At 33.1% G+C, this 18607-nt stretch overlaps 1 protein-coding gene across 1 annotated transcript in view; it reads right to left on the bottom strand.

Annotated features, from left to right (window-relative positions):
* CALCRL (calcitonin receptor like receptor) overlaps positions 1-5525 on the bottom strand; it is a 100908-nt gene extending 95383 nt beyond the window's left edge. The window contains exon 1 of the mRNA XM_032406534.1: positions 5300-5525. The gene's annotated coding sequence lies outside the window, so the exon portion shown is untranslated. The remainder of the gene's footprint in view (positions 1-5299) is intronic.
* Positions 5526-18607: the final 13082 nt, after the last annotated feature.

The raw sequence follows: 18607 nt of genomic DNA, 5'->3' as shown, positions 1-18607 counted from the left end.
ATGTGCACTCATCTAATAATGTCAAGGACCAGAGGATTAAGCTGACAATAAATATATATATTTACCCAAATAAACCTGACAAGTTCAAAGATATTTTAGTTAGTGAACTGGGAAATTAAACTCCCAGTTAACTAACTAAAATATCTAATAAAATTTAAAATGTAGCAGCGTCCTCACTACATATGACATGGATGCTGTCTGAAGTGTACTCCATTCTAGGCAGTTGTTTCAAACAGGGACAGTTTTATTGAAAATAACTTTTTGAAGAAGACATATGTAGACTGATTAATAAAATATTTAAACATGTTAGTCTAATACTAGGTTTCCATTATTTAAGTAAAAGTGAGTCTGCTCTTTTGCCTCACATTTGAAAACAACTACAGAGTTAGGCAAAAAAGCACGTACACACACACACACACACACACACACACATTTTGTTTGACACATGCTTTTTGCATAGTTTTAATCCTCCTTATTTTCAGTTATAACATGCTTTATTCTTCTCCAGTACTTACCAAAGTTCCGATTTTCCCTTCAAATTATCCTTGGAAAGAAGGCAAAATTGAAGTTTATGCCCAAAATATCTAAACAACAATTGGTATCATGTTAATGAAGATGGATTCGATTAATACTCATTTGCAGAATTTATGAAATTGATACTTGGATATTAGACAAATTTATCTTAGTTTGATTGCTAAAACCAAGCCTGTGTGCTCATGAATATGCTAATGAACCTCCATGTGACTAAGCTGTGAGGAGAGGGGCACTCTTATAAACCAGAGAGTTGCCATTTACTGTATCACTGTTATTTAATATACCAAATGACATGCTCAGGAGTCACTGTGGTTTTATAAGAAACACAGCTGAGCTCAGGTTAACCTAAACACGAATAGAAAAATAATGACAGATTTATACAAAAGTTTATGCCATATTAACATTTTCTAATTAAAAAATACATTCCATGTTAAGGGGAATAAGATTTCTCTGAAAATTGGGCTCCATCCAACAAACTCAATAAAGTATAGAGCTATGGCCTTAATACTATAGGGGTAGGTTGGTTATTTATTTATTTATTTATTTATTTATTTATTTATTTATATTTATGTTGGGTTGAGCTGAGTTGAGATTTTTGACCTTTTAGTTGGTAGTAAGGTAAAAAACATACATTTAATTCAAAGCACAAAGGAATAAAAAGATAAAACTTGTTTTACGTTTAAAAAATAAATTCACTATTTTGATCACTTTTGCAAACAATAATATATTAGTGTGTTAGTTTTGTAGAATACCAACTCTTTTAAGTAAACAAACTAAAGGAAAAAAAGGAAGAAACATGTTCTAGGAAAATATTTGCAATTATCATCTGATAATTAATACTAGTAATCTCATAAACATACACTCTAACTCAGTTCACAGCCAGTGATTCTCTTTTATTTTTAAATAATAATAAGACTTTTATTGTGTTGTTAAAAATTAAATTCATTTCTTCATTTTTTTGTAAAATAATTTATTAAATTAAAAACTAATTTGCTTTCAAGATTACACAAGTATTGGAAAATGCAAAAATTATTGATTTAATGCACAATAAAATTATAATACTAATTAGACATGAAAAAATAATAATCTAGATTTATTGAGGACTTTTCTGTTTAAATTGAAATGGCAATATAATGTATAAAAATATATTTCCTATTATTTAAATGGTTTGCTTACTTAATTTATCTAATTATATGTTCTTTTATCCTAAGTAACACTAGCTCAAAATTTACATTCCAAATTTTACAATTAAAGGTATTCCACCTATTACTGCTTCAAATTTTATACTAATTAAGACTCTATTTCTTCAAAATTATAAGCCAAATTGTAGGTAGGTAAACCAAAATTAAGATGTGAAAACTATCTGGATCCTTTGAGTTGTGTAACTGCTATTGATGAAGGAATTTGGGCAGGAATTCCTATGGGAATTCTATGGGAATAAATGGGAAAATGATTGAAATATCTGGTTAGTATGTAGCCCTGATCTTCTGTTTCTTGTAAATTTTTATTTTCCTTCTAATTTCATCAAAACATTTTCTTATATTAAATGAGAGGATTTTTTGAAATAATGTAATAGTGCTGCATGGTAGAAGTACTTTGGTAAAAAAAGAGAGCTTTCCTGAGAAATTATAAATGTTTATAGTTCATGCATGGACTTCAAACCCAGATACAGACAAATGTTTTAAAGAGTTACGTACTGACTTTTCATCTTATGAGTATTCTGATAGTCTGATTGAGTCAAGGATTCAGAGGTGCTACACATTTGACACTGAGTGTCTTTCATTAACACCATTGCAATGATACAGCTTATGTTTTGGGGTTAATGCCATCTCTGAATCCTAAGCAAAGATAAGATAGAGAATAAAGCCAATGATTTCAAATAATGTCCTTTGATTATATTTGTTTTTTGAAAAGTTGATACCATATTCCTGATATCTCTAAAATAAGAATTATTTTTTCAAGCTGTGTAGATAGTCATACAACAGAGTATAAAATCAGTTTTGTTTTGTGAATGTATATTTTGATCCTTTAAAAAATGTTTTGTTAATTTTTGTATAAATATCTCTAAGACAATTCTTAAAAATTAAGTTACTATCAAATTTTAACCATGGAGCTAAAAATTGAAAGCAAATAGTGTTATAATGGTCACAGAAATGATGTAAGTTAAAAATATGTAATAATACTATTAACTGAAGTTTGATTAGTTTTACGTGTTATCAAAGAATTTATCCACATTAACATAAAGCATATAAGGTCATCTTACTTTGTCTTAATATTATTTTGAATTTCTTACTGAAATAAATTCATTATGCATAAAATAATGGTAAAATACATACAGTGAATGTGAAGGTTCTCCTAAATATGCTAGCATTTTGGTTCCATTTAAACTTACGCTAGGCATCACCAGTGAGTAAAGGATATACACCTTGGTCACTCATTTAACACAATTTTTAAAATTACGGAACCAATTCTAATTTCTTTTTGTTTTCCTGTTTTTTCCAATCTTTGTTTTTTAGAGTGAATGAAGTTTTATATATTCTAAAAGTTTACATTTTTAACTAACAAAACAATATTTTAGAAAGTGCTAAGATATGTTAGAAAAAAAGACCTTGTAGTAATAACTAAAGCACATTTCTTAAAGATAACTGAATATTGCAGGTAAAACATACTCCAGCTCACATTATTCTTATGATTTCTGAATCCTATGTTTCATACTTAGAACTGGCCTTAGACTCTGCATTAATTTTATGATCCTATAGCATCTTAAAAAGAAGTTAATTCTTTATGGCTGAAAGCATGCATTGATCCTCTGATATTCTCTTATCATTAAGGAAAGCGAACTTTAAAATATAATGAGTTCTTATTTGTAACTTTCAGTTAGTTATTTTCTCAAATAACAAGTCTTTGCCTAATAACCTTTGAAATTCAGTTCCTAGTGGTTTTCAACAGTAGTTTCTGAAAACAAAAACAAAAACAAAAACAAAAAACAAAAAAAACTGTAAGTCATACTATTAGTACACTTTAAAAAATTTAATTAAATTATGGAAGAAAATTATGGGGAGTTCCTTTTTATAAAATACGATATTAATATAATACCTCCTTCTAAGAAAATAATCTAAATTAAAAATAATGCTATTTTAATTTTTGTTATTAATCGATGGCATTGGGTTAGGCATTTAATGTGTTCTTTTCATTTCCTTCCCTAATTATCTAATGGCTATTTACAAAGTCACCTTCTAAAAACACGCTTTCCATTTCTACCCATGTGTCAGGGAATTCAATACAATTGATGATGGAAAGGAAATAGGAAATCAGCCATAATATTTTTAAGAATCACAAAAATAAGACTCAATTGAAATTTCCATTATTTGGAGAAATTTGTGGAAAAAATGCATAGAAAATTATGAGGGAGTTACTCAGAATGAGTTTGTAGTCCACTGTTGATGTGCCAGATTATGGATGATTAAGTACAGGATTTCTCCACTGAAGGACATTTTGCAGGGTATAATTATATAGGTGAGAAAGAATATATATATATATGTGTGTGTGTGTGTGTGTGTGTGTGTGTGTATTCTTATGTCAAATTATGTCAATCCGTATAATTTGAACCCAAATCCGATATCTAATTTTTATATAAATAAATTGTATCAGTCAATATAATTTGAACCCAAATCTGCCAGCTAATTTTTCTTAGCAACAGATTTGTGACAGCTCTATACCAACACCCGAGTAGACAATAGTTTCCTAACAGTCCAGCACAGTCTGCCCTGGTGAAGGAAGCATTAACAGATGTTTCATCTCAACAGTACTGTAAGTTTTTTTCTGGACATTCGTTTTTTTTTAACACACTTTAATTTCTGTTTAATAACCTGACATACATATTGATATCTGTATGTTTAATAACCTGACATACATACTTGGGAAAACTTTGTTACTTTTCTTTATTCACAGTTATCTCTATTTCAATCCTCCCCCCAAAAGCCTGCAGAGGGATACCAGACAAATTGAAGTAATACGCTGTTAGCTAAAGAGTTGTAAAATTACAGCTAATGGACAAATAACATTTTCTCAATCCCAGCTGGGTTTTTTTTTTTTTTTCTTTTTCTTTTGTAGCCCACCCCATGATCCAATACAGCGGAAACAATTCAGGGTTAGCAAGAGAGAGACTTAACCACATCTGGCAACAATGAACAATGAAAATTCTATTAGTTCAATAGTTGGAGATATATGTGTAAATAAAGGTGAAAGGCAAATAGAAGACACATAATAAATTCAAAGTGATTACTTTTCTTTGAATTCTCCATTTTGTTCAACTACAGAGTGACTGAGACTCCAGGACCCCGTAAGTAGTTACTCTTTCCCCCCTTTCTCAGAGTACTAACTATATAAAAAGTTTAAAGACCCTTCCTGGGGGGGAAATGTTTTCCAGCTGTCAAAATTTAAGCTGAGCTAATAGTAGAGCAAATTTTAAAAGGCATTGTTCCCTGATTAAGTTACTTGTTTGAAGTATGCCTTTTAATCCATTTCGATTTTTATTACTTGCTAAATTTATCTTCTAGAATATCACTGTACATAATAATATCCAGTAGTAATAGATTTTGTATACATTTTGGAGTAATACACTGGAGTTTCTTTAACATATGAAATAAATGAGAATATGTTTCAATATTATTTCAATATCACTAAATTCTACAGTAGAAACACTGCCAAACTAAAGGAGAATACTATTCAGAATACATAGATTTATTCTGAATAATGTACTTACCCAGCACAGCTTCTAAAGAAATTCTTGGTGAAATATTCTTAGGATGGAATTTGATTTTCTGAGATTCCGCAGAAGAGATTTACCCCCGGGGCAAGGTGAGGAAGAGGGAAAGCCTTGTAATGTAATCCCGCCGGCAGGCTGAGGTCCAGTTAGCAGAGCTTGATGATCCCAAATCAGGAGGTGATACTCTCTGCTGGAGAGAGAGGGTTGTTCTGAGTAGATTGGAAGTGTTGTCACATTGTATGTGCTCAGCAGCAGAAGGGAAACATCAGAGCTTCCTGTTACATCACTCTGACCCCGCCTGCAGTTAGTGTTAGGTTACTTTCTTTCTCAAATAGCATACCCCAGGAAAGCAGCACTCCTTTCTTATTCTGAGACATGAGCAAGAAGCAGCCTGAACAGACAGAGATCATATGCTGTATGAATACATTGTTAGCAGCAAAGCTGGCTGGATTTCACCTTGACGGAGTTCTGTTAGAACTTGCCACACGGAGCTGCCTGTGATTTGAAGGAAATCTGAATATAATATCCTGCTCCAACAATTAAAGGAGTTAGGGGAGTGTGAGTGTGGTGTGTGCGTGTGTGTGTGTTGAATTATACTTTACAAAGCATTGAGGAACTATTATCTAACATGTCTTTCTTCATAAGTAAACACAAAAATAATACCTGCATCCATCATAATTAACTCTGTGATCCAACTCTTACTGAGTTCTAATAACCAGAGCCATTACCCGATCAGTTTTTCACAATTAAATGATGAAACTTTATCCTGTTTTTAACATTTTTAACTTTTTTTACTTTGTCCATGACATAACTATGTGTGTATATGTCATAAACAAAACCACTGTGTGTGTATGTGTTGTGTGTGTGTACATAAAGACAGGATTTTTTGTCATTATATATAGGAATATATATTAGGGAAAATGATCTTTTGACAACATATGTATAAGTTTAAAATAATTGCAAATATTTTAATATATTTAACTTATTATCTTATCACCTATGAAATAAAAAAGTAATTTATGTTACGTTTATCCCTCAAAATAACCTTACCAAAAATGCAGATCACTTATAATGATTATGTAAAATATGTAACATACTCTAATTTTTTAGAAAAAGTTTTCCCTCAAAACATAATTTTATTCCAAATGTGTTTAATAAATCATTGGACATTATCTGGGAAGAATGCCTTAAATTTGAAATGCACGTGTTTTTAGATAATATGATAAGTGTTTGAGGTACAACAATGATCGTAACTGCTGAAGCCTAAACAGCACTGGGCATCAATTTCTTCCTCTGTAAACTAGAAGAGATGAATTAAATAATATATAAAATCGCTTATATCTCTAAGATTTTGAATCAACAAATTATGTAACATTTAGAAATAGGTAAGATAGTGGGATAATTATTCAACTCTTAGTAAATTTGAGATCAGAGGCACTGGAAATATTAGTAAATTACTGCAAAATTCAGGAATAACAATTTTTATTAACTAATAAAGGAAGACAAGGCAACATAAATTAAAAGGATACCATGCTCTGAAGCAGTACGCTCCTGTTGACATTTTTATTATCTGGATCCATGGAAGAAACTTATTACACATCTTTGATTTTAAGATCAATAGGATCAAGGTGAATAAAAATAAATAGACTTAAACATAGGATATATACTAATCTCTGTCAGTAATAGTTAAAAGACTTGTAAGAAACTGAGTGTTACAACTTTGGTTATTGAGAGATAGAAATAACCAGAGGGGTTAAATTGCCAGGTTATAGAATATTGTATTTTCAGTTACAGTTTGGCTAGCTTTGCTTTGGGAGGCTGCTGAGACGTACTTCATTTTGAGCTATTTCCTTCAGCTCATTAGAGGAAAAGTCAATGTTGCAGACTATGTCTGGCTCCACAAACAAGGGTTCTTTAGTCAGAATACTGCTGGAGATAATCCCAAGTGAAAGCTTGAATGAATTCTGCTACGAGGGAGGACACTGCTCAGGGAACTACTAAGAAAGAAGTCGAAAGCACTGCGGTTGGACCCAGAGACATGAAATTCCAGTCCTGGTTCTGACACTCTCTAGTGTGACTTTTGACAAAACTTTTTGGTCTTAGTGTTCCCATCTGAAAATTCAGAGTGGAATCAAGTACTAGATTTTAATATCTGAATGATCACTGTCCATGTCTTCCCATCTTCCATGTTTTATATAATATCCGACCCCTAGAAAGAGATTAATATAGCTTTTGAACTTAAGTTATGAAAAACTAAAACTTTTCCCAGTAAGTTCTCAAAAGCATTAATTTTTTTTCAAAGATTCTTTTATTTCATTTGCCCAATACTAGTAAATTCTGGTGAATAAAAAGTCTATGCTTGGAATTTATGTCTTAAGACTCTTACAACAATGCTCTTTCCCCTCTACTTTACATCAAGTGATATACTAAAGGCTAATAGAGATATCATATTCCTATTTAAATGATTGGTCAGGCATATGGTTATAGTCCATGAAGATTCTTGGATAATTCTTACGGGTATCATCTATAAGCCTTATTTAGAGGTAATAGGCAAACTGCATCCCACTAGTCAGATCCTTAAGAGTTGCCATTTTATAAACTCCAGGTGAAATAAATGGCATGAAGACTTCCAGGGAGCCCCTCTGGGTATGGAGGGACAAGACAAAAGATGGATGATGCAAATTTCTCAAGTACACACTGAAATATGATGACAAATATTTAAGAAAATGCAGTAGAACAAAATGAAAATATTTCAGTAATCAATGAGGTGATTCTTAGGCAATGTGGCATTAATCAATAAATTAATTCAGCATTATGTATTTCATATAGATATAAAATCATCTTTTTCCATACAGATTGAAGACACTGGCGACCATTTAATAATTAGTGATCCAGCTTATTTCTTGAGCTATGTACTGTAAGAGTTGTGTTGGGGAGTTAAGGAAAAAAAGGATGTGTCCTGCTATATAGTTATTTGTAGCACAAATTGACGACACATGAGGATTCAAGCACCAGATTCTCTGCAGTTAGCAACTAATGCTACAGACAGAGTCTAGATGTAGCCACACAGAGCTGTCAATAGGGTTTTCTACAGAACTGAGGAATAATGTATAATTGAAAAATGACATACATAATGATAAATAGTTGTCCACATTAGAGTCCTACACACAGGACTGTACCTGCATTTGTGGTCGCATGTAAGTCTCACAGGTGCCATAGTCCCACAATAATGAATACCAAGGGCCATGTGCAATGCACTTTGACTCATACTCAGGAGGAAGCTAACTCAAAATCTCTGGATTACTGTTTATATTATTTTACTAAGTTAGTCAAATGGACCAAAAAATATGATTTGACAAATTTAGTTCTCTACAGGCTGCACTGATCACTTATTTTGAATTTGTGTAGCTACAGCCTTGGAGGATGGTTCTGCCACAAAAATAAACAAGACAAAACAAAACGAAACACTTTTACATAAAATATATTATGGACAGACTACCTCTGAGGAGAATGGGGAAAGATCTTTACAAATGATATCCATGATTATGCTGTGAATTAATATGTTTCAGGTATTATGTTGTACGTTAATAATTCCTCTGTGTTCTCAGTTGTCTGAAAGTCGTTACTTATACTCAGAGATAATTTATGCAGTCAACAAAACTAGGTATATGATGCTTTATTAAAAATACACCAATTATTTAAGGAGAACCCCATAATTTTTATAATCTTTGCATCAAAAAATTCTATTAAGGTAATAAGTTGACCTGACCTTTTATTTTTTTACCTAGCAATTGCTTAGTATATTTAAAGTTATTTCATTATGAAATGAACTGTATTCAGTGAAAGGACCCAGATCCAATGGCTGGGCCATTAAGAGTGAAAATGCTGTTTTCTGTTATTAAAACCAAAGAGCTGATCTTTAAATCTAATTGTGCACATAATTTATCATCTTGAAGGAAATTATAATGTTATTTTTAAAATATCTACTATGACTACAAATTTGAAAAGAGCAGAAAACATTATATCCATATGTAGGTAAATAAAACTATTTTACTAATTTATAGCTTGTATTTCTTCTAGTATTTTATAATGGGTTTCCCCAAGAGAGTCAAACAACATATCAAAAACAAGTGGCTAAAAATCTGCCTATTCTTTTCATTATTCTCATTCATTGTTCTTACTAAGTTCTGATGAATTTGGATCTCCCAAGAAAATCACTATGTTTTATAGATATTCATGATCGTTTGAGCCTCTCCTCCTCCAAAAGGAATACCTCTAGCTAGAATAAAGGGCTAACACTGGCAAGTGAGATAATCATGGACAAAATCAAAATGAACGCTTCAGTACAACAAAATTATAAATGCTCACTTAAATGAAGGTACAAAATGAACTTTCTGAGTGAACATTGTCAATTAGGGTGATCATATGTCCCAGTTTGCTAGGGCAGTCCCAGTTTATATTTCCACACTCAAAAATGTCATGATTTGAATGGGAAAAAAATACATGATCACCCTAGCCATGCTTATCCATGTTGAACTGACAAGTGGTAACATAAATATTGACAGTGAGTAATGTCTTTGGGAAACTTGAGTCTCTGTTTCCCAGAAGAGTTTAAAATAGGTCTTCCTATTTCTAGGATAGTTTTAGTTGGCATTGAAAAAGATGCCCTTTTTCATCTCTGGATATGTATTTATTGTGAATTTATGCTGAATTGCTTCTTATTTGCAGAATATCAATCTTGATTACGAGAATAAATGATTTATTTAACTTTGAGTTTATGCGTGTTGACTTAAGTAACATGATTAAAGTCCCATGTCTTAAGTTCTAAAGATGCCAAATAGCATGAATGTTTTCCCACCAAAGACTTTTTTGTTCAACTATTGTCATATTGGTATAACTTGTAAAGTTATTAATAATTTATATTTTTCTCTTTAATAATTTACTCATATTTAACATAACTCTATTATATACAGTGAAAGTTTTTAAACAAAAAGGAATGTGGAACTATATGTAGTGCATATATTAAAGAATAATACAATAAGAAAAGTAGCAGATCCTTTTTATAAGCTTAGCTTTGAGGAATTAGGTATCTACAGTCTCATCCTGCCATCTAGTGTTAAATATTCTCAAATTGCAAAAAGTTGCTCTCTAACTGAATAATGAAATTCTTCTTTTCTCTGATTAAAAAAAAATCCCAACAGCTAGGGAAGATTACAAAGAAAATATTCTGATGCACATGATAACTAGAGTTACAATGGGCAAGTACTTACTGTAGACTATACAATTAAAGTATCAACTTATGTACAGTGAAAAAATACATCATAAAATATTTAGATGCAAAGGCAAAATAATTAAATGTTAAAACATAATATAAGTAAAAAAATAAATTAAAAAGACCTACCATCTTTTGTCTTCCAATAAATATATATATTACATACATACATATATAATATGTATATTTAAATATTTGAAGTGATCTAAAGCTGGACAGCTCTGAAGCCCATGGCTAGGCTAGAATGGATTAACTCCTATGTATCTGACCAGGAATACAAATCAAATCTTCAAAAGCTTACAACAAAGTGGAAGTGTCTCTGACGTCTGTTAAATCAGTCCCTCACTATATCCAAGCATAAAAAATATATATTCTATCACTATGTGTCAGAAAAAATCAGTCACTAATTGGCTATACTCCCGTTCTGGCTAAATACAGCTGACATTTGAGAGAGACATTATTTGGGGGCATACTTATTACCTCCAAGATCTCTCTCTACAAACATTTGTATCATAAGAAATCAAGGTTTCTGAACAACAGCCTCCCATTAAACACATATTAATTGATCACCTACCATGTGCCAAACATTTGGCCAGATACTGGAAGTACAAAGTGGTCCTTTGTACATTGTCATGTACAAAAGACATGGTCCTTGATCTCAAGGAATTTATTTTCTATCCTCAGGTAGACATTTAGAAAAATACACTTATTTTTGCTTATATTGCTTAAATAACTCAGATTGTTAAAAACAGTATGTTCAATGACTGGAACAAATCAGGCTGAAAAGATAGGAAGGTAGGATGGAGGGAGAACATATTTCCTGTAGAAAAGCACTTTCTCTGAAGATAATAATTACTCTGGAACCTAGAAGGGAAGAAATATGAGGCATTCCATAGATTAGAAAGAAGTATTTGGATGCCAGTAATTTACTGAAAGAGTGCTCTTAAAAATTAGGCAAAAGCATTAAGATAATGAAGCAGGTTTGGAAAAAGGATGAGGTGAGCAAACGTGGATTTGACCTAAGCAATCAATTGCTTGATCAGGGTAGGGCTTTGGAATGTAATTTGCACGACAGAGTTGGCCTCCTTTGATGCAAGGAAATCTGTCTTTACTGGCTCCTTATTAGTCAGTCATTGTGTGAGCCACTCTGGGAGTGGGGCACGTAATTTCTAGAGAAAGAACTACTATCAGCTGAGGACAGTTTGGAGAAGGATGCAGCTGAGGGCTATGAGCGGCCAATTCTCCCAGCAACTGCGAGATGAGTGCACTGGCTCAATAAAACGCATATGGGAGGGGGCACCAAAATAGAATTTGCTGGAAAACTGTGACAAGCAAACAAAACCTGTCCAAGTGCTGCACCTAGAATATTTGTAGAGTCTGGAGACCAGTCAGTAAGAGGAGAGTCCCACATGAATACATCAGGACATAAGTTGTAGGACCTTGTAGACTATGGTAAGGAATTTGTATTTTATTCTATGTGGGACGGGTCATAAAATCCAAATCCAGTTTTATGCTTTGTTTGGGTGTGGTTGCGTCTGGCTGGGGTGGGGGGGCTAGTGTGAGGAGGCAAGTACCAAAACTTTTCCTGTGAAATGTTTCCATGTCTTTCTGCAGTTATTAATGAAGTTAATGTCCACAGCGTTCACCAGGGTTCCTTACATAGGGTATCCTTAAAATTCCCTTCTCGTGGTATTTGTGGATATTCAGAAAATAAAAACACTACAATTGGAGGAATCTCTCTTTTTAAAATTAATTGTAAAGCATAAAAACAAATTCAATAATGATTTGTAGTGATTAGTACATCTTTAAGTACTTAACATCTAGTAGTGCTGCTGGGTCTCTGTTTTGTTTTAGGAGAGGTTGAGGGAGAAAAGTAACATTGATAACTGGCATTTTTCCAGATATCTGCTATATGCTTTAGATATTTAACTCCGTGAGGATTTTATTCTCACTCTTCAGATGAGGGAATGGAAACTTAGTAAGTTTATACAACTGGAAATTGGTAGAACTGGAGCTTGAAACCTAAGTGGTTTAGTTTTTAAACCCGTCCTCCTTTACAACATTATTGGCAAAATATTTAATCTGGCAAACTACTTCAGTTACTTTTGGAAGAAAATTGTATGGACTATAAGTAAAGTGATGTTGGTTACTGAGGCTTCAGTGAGATAATTCTACATAGAAAAAAAAAAATGAGTATTAGCAAGATAGGAAAACATAGCACAGTGTTTAGCAAATTTACATTAGAACTTCCCCACTAGCTTAGCTATTTTTCTATTTAAAATATTTGTATTTTTGATTTCTATCCAGATCATGCATTTTTCAATATTATTTATATATGAATGCTAGTATAAGTTTTTGAATATTTGAGAGGATGACACAAGGAATAAGGGTGGTCATTTTTTAAACTCAAAATTTCCTAGAAACAAGACATTTAAACTTTGTAAGGTAAATTTTACCTCTGTAAAAGGTAAATTTTACAGAGAAATAAAAAAGAACATTCACTGATTTTAGTCCCCTTTTTACCCATGTTATGGAACTTTCCATATTAAAAATATTTGTAGCACCTCTTAGGCAATTAGTTCAAAAACAAGTTACTAAAATTAAAAAAAATTCTCATATACATAATTTTTACATTTTTCTCAGTTAATCTTAAAACCACTTATGTCAATTCCATCTCATTTTATAAAATTGTTACTTTAGCAAACAAAATTTACCTAAAAGTTCCTAATTTAACTTTTATTGCCTCACTTAATTTGCGTAATTGTTAGAGCTCAGAGACTATATTCTGAAGCCTTAAAATATTAAATATTTAACAAATTGTAGTATGAGTAGTTAACCATTTATTAAAGGCTTATGATGTAGCAAACACTATGCTGAGTACTTTACATGTGCTCTCATTTACCCTCATGATCATTTCACAATAAAGAGACCATGAGAGATACCAAGGCTTAACAAGCTCAAATCCAGGTTGATTTGAATCCAAATTCTATGCTCTTCATTATTTTATTTGATTTGTTTTTTTCTTCCACAGCCTTTAAAATATTACTCATTTGTGTCTGACAGTTTATTGAAGCTGTGAGATTTACTACATTTTGAAGATTTTCCTCCCTGATTGTGTATGTATGTAATTTGGGAGGGAGAAAAAGAGAATGTGCAGAGTTAAATAAAAAGTTTCCTATCATACTTAACTTTACAGTTCCAAAGACTTTCTCATTGAATAATGTCAGATATTTTGAGTAAAAAATGGTAATTGTTTATTTCTTCTCTGGAGTAGCAATTTCTTGGCCAGATGGATCATTTAGGTAGCTCACAGCTGTTCACATTTAGAAACTCTGGAAATTTCCCTAGAGTGATTTGCAAATTTTGTGGAACGTTGGTTGAGAGTAGGGAATATGTTTAAAAAATAGACTATTGGCAAGTAAAAATTCTTGCTTTCTAATTCCAAAAATTGATGAAGGAAGAAGGAAGTAGCAGTTTCGTCTGGCTTCTAACTTGAGAGCACCTGCAGCTTAAGGGGTCAGCATATTAGAATTATAACCTCTGAAAATACATATTAAATATACATTAAAACCCCCCAAATAGGTTCATAATTGATTTAGCTGATGTTATCTCATAATGAGAAAAACAGCAAATGAAGAACAGCAAATCATCAGTAATGCTGACAGGAATGATTTAATTTTGGCTACAGTTCAATTTAATTAAAACTTGTTAAAATAAATTTTATATTGAAATAAAAGATTTTGGTACTAGAGATTTATTTTCACTAAATTTTGCTAGTTCCTTTATGAATGATTTTTAAAAGATGGGGTGCCCGTGTGGCTCAGTCAGTTAAGCAGCTGACTTGGTTTTGGTTCAGGTCATGATCTCATAGGTCCTAAGGTGGAGTGCGCCCCCCCCCCCCCCCCCCCCGCCGCGTGGAGCCCCCCACTGCGTGGAGCCCCTCCCCCCCGTGGAGCCCCAGCGCTCCATGCTCAGCTGGCAGTCTGCCTGAAGATTCTCTCCCTCTGCCCTCCCCCAACTCATGCATGCGCTCCCTCTCTCTCTAAAATAAATAAATTCTAAAAAGAATGATTTAAGAAAGATTAAACACTTTTATAATTATTTCAAAACTTTCATGAGCTTAAAATGCTTTGATGATTTAGTGTAAATCAGAAGCACATGAATTACTTTCTCCAGAATGCATATAATCTTGAGAGGAAAAAAAGTTAATGTTTCAGAATTTTTTTAAATCATAAGCAAAACCAAAATGTTAAGGCATTCAGAATCTCCCAAAGTGAGTGGAACCCCTGGAGGTAATAAATTGGAAGCTTCTCATAAAATCTTCTGATGTCTGGGAATCAATCAGGCACTGAAAAACAAAATCTGTTATGGATGTGGTCAATTTGGATATGGCAAGCTGCATCAACATAGGCCAGTTTTGAAGGAAAATAGCCGACCACTGAAAATGACCACCGTATGCTAGAAGAGATGTTATTACCAAGAGAAGAGCCTAGCCAATGTTGATTTTTTTTGTTTGTCTTTTTGATCACAGACCATCTTTACACTTTTTGGCATACTGTGTATTGGAGTTGAATGCTTTTAAATAGAGAACATTCCCATAAAAACCTAAAATGCCAAAATTGGGAGAATTCTTATAGGCAGTCTAGCTCAGTCGTTCATTTCAAATATGAGCAAATGTGAGACTAAAGAAATGAGATGACAACTTCACCGCCAAGTAGGGTCAGTATTGGTACAAAAACCAGTATCTTAGGTCACACTATAAAACTTTTCCCCACAGGCTCTGATGGAAGGTGAAAGCATTAAACAACTCTATTTTAATTAACTTTTATTTTTCTGGGAAAGCACTACAGGCACATCATTGAAAGATCAATTAGCCTTTTAACGAGTAAACAACTAGTATCCTCCCTCAGACTTTCACATCCAACTTTATTCTGGCTTCCTTCATTCTTGCCATTGAGAGGTACAATTTCACTTTATTTAAACTTCTCTGTGATTATTCCCCTACATTCTTCTCTGTCCTTTCGGAATTTTCTCTTTATCACTAGTATCTGAAATTTCCTCTGTGTGTAGGGGGTGTGCTGGGTAGTTTTCCGTTGTTGGTTATAGCACACCGTTTCAATAAAGGAAACCTATGTTTTTTACATCTTTAAAATCTCTCTCCCCTCTCTTATAGCCTATTTTTCTGGACTTTCTATTACTTCAAGGTTGGGCTCCTGAATTGATTTCCTAATTTTCTTATTTTTTATTATCCAATTTTTTAAAAAGGTTTTATTTATTTGGCAGAGAGAGAGAGCAGAGGCAGGTGGAGTGGCAGAGGGAGAGGGAGAAGCAGGCTCCCTGCTGAGCAGGGAGCCAAATGCAGGGCTTGAACCCAGGACCCTGGGATCATGACCCGAGCCGAAGGCAGATGCTTAACTGAGTGAGCCATCCAGGTGCCCCTTTTATTATCCAGTTTTCATTTGTATGTCTCTTTCTCTTTATAGCTTAGAGATTTTCTTCACTCCTCTGTTTCTTAATTTGAAAAATGCTTATGTATTGGGGTGCCTGGGTGGCTCAGTTGGTTAGGTGACTGATTCTTGATTTCAGCTCAGGTCATGATCTCAGGGTTGTGAGATCAGGCCCCACATGGGGCTCCACGCTCAGTGCAGAGTCGGCTTGGGATTCTCTCCCTCTACCTCTACCTCTCCCCGTAACCCATCCCACCACCACCCTCTGCTCAGGTTCTCTCTCTCTCTCTCCCTCCCTCCCTCTCTCAAAAAAAAAATGCTTATGTATTTTAACATTTTCTTCCTTCATAATCTCATGTTCTTGTGTCCCTTCTCTGCAAATACTAAGGGCTACAATAAATAGAAGAATATTTAGCTCTTTTTATGTCCCTCAACATATTTGAATTTTCTCTAAAGGATTTAAAAAAAAATTTTTTTGTATACATCTTTCATGAGATTTACTGCTACATACATTAGGGTTTTTGTTCTGTTGTAGCCAGTATATATTTTCTATTTTTCAATTTAGTGTACAAAAATGCTATTGATTTCATGTATTGAACTTGCATGTAGCAATCTTGCTATACTTGTGTTATTTCTGTTTTTTATTTTCCTGGATTTTCACTTACGATAAGCATATTATATGAAAATAACTGTGATATAATATACTTATGCCTAATTTGTTTCTTTTTGTTTTGGTGTAAAATTAAGACTATCTGTATATGTTGAAGAGTGATAGATATGGAGAACATCTTGATCCTGTTACTGAGTTTAATGGGAATGTTTCTGAAATTTTGCCACTACATATCATGTTGTATGTTTTTGGTAGATATGCTTCATTAGATAAGGAAGAGCTCTATTTTGCTCAAATTTTAAATCCTGAAACAGGTGTTGAATTTGGTCAAATGAACTTTATCTATTAAATGATAATTTGGGTTATTTTTTCTGTTAATACTTTTTATTACACTAAATAATTACCAAATGTGAACCATCTTTATATTCTTAACAATCATTGGTATTACTGATTTTTTTTTTCCCTTTTGCCTCAGATTCCAATATGGCTGTTACTGATCTTGTCTTTTTAATAATTTTGATACTTTCATCATGAATTGCTTTATTTTTAAAAAATGCTGCATTACAATATTATTTTTCTTGGTTACTGACTTTTTTTTATGTCTTCTCAAATTTTGTGCCTGAGGCCTCACTCTAGGCCCAACCCTGGCTGTCAGATCACAAATTGCAGATAGTGCTTGTGCCAGTTGGATACCTGGAGTGGACTTGTGAACTTAACCAGAAAGTAACATTTCTCTAAGCATAATATTTGGGTCAAGGCTGGCCATAAGATATTTGGGTCAAAAAGAGTGCGGCCAGGATTTTTTTTTTATATAAGAAATTTTTTTTAAGAGTTTTATGTTCACAGCAAAATTGAAGAAAAGGTACAGTTTTTCCATATATCTTCTACCATGACACATGCATGGCCTCCCCCTTTGTCAACAATCCCCCAGCAGAGTGGTACATTTGTTACAGTTGATGAACCTCCATTGACACATAATGATCATCCAAAGCCCATAGTTTATCTTGGTTCACTCCTGGGGTACAATCTATGGATTTGGAAAAATATATAATGACATATTTTCATCATTAAGGTAACCTACAGAGTATTTTTACTGTTTTGAAAATCCTGTGCTCTGACTACTCATCCTTCCTTTCCTACTTACCTCTGGTAACCACTGATCTTTTTACCATTTCCATAGTTTTGCCTTTTCCAGAGCACCATATATTAGGGATCCTACAGCATGTAGACTTTTCAGATTGGCTTCTTTCACTTAGTAATATTCAAAATTCTTCCATGCCTTTTCATGGTTTTGTAGCTCATTTCTTTTTGACATTGAATAATATTCTATTGTCTGGATTTAGCACAGTTTATCCATTCATCTGCTGAAGAACATCTTGGTTTCTTCCAAGTTACAGCCATTATGAATCAAGTTGCTACAAATATCTGTGTACAGGCTTTTGTGTGGACAAATATTTTCATCTTATTTGGGTAAATAGCAAGGAGCATGATTGCTAAATGGTATAGTAAGAGTATGTTTACTTTTGTAAGAAACTGCCAAATTGGTTTCGAAAGTGGCTATACCATTTTGCATTCCTACTGGTAATAAATAAGAGTTGCTCTTGCTCTATCCACCTCTTTGCCAGCATTTGGTCATGTCCGTGTACCTGATTTTAGTCATTCTAATAGATGTGTAGTAGTAGCTCATGGTTGTCATTCGTATTTTACTGATGTTCTGTGTTGTGGAGCATCTTTTCATACGCTTATGTCATCTGTAGATCTTCTTTGGTGAAGAGTCTGTTAAGGTCTTCAACCCATTTTTTTAACAGGGCTGTTATTTTTCACTTTCAAATGTTCTTTATATATTTTGGATTACAGTCCCTTATCAGATGTGTCTTTTGGAATATTTTCTCCCAGTTCATGGCTTGTCTTCTAATCTCTTGACATTATCTTTTGTAGAGCAGAAGTTTTTAATTTTAATGAAGTCCAGCTTATCA

Source organism: Phoca vitulina, unplaced genomic scaffold, assembly GCF_004348235.1.
Source record: "Phoca vitulina isolate PV1807 unplaced genomic scaffold, GSC_HSeal_1.0 scaffold1, whole genome shotgun sequence".
NCBI lineage: Eukaryota > Metazoa > Chordata > Mammalia > Carnivora > Phocidae > Phoca > Phoca vitulina.
This window is presented reverse-complemented; position numbering and strand designations above follow the sequence as displayed.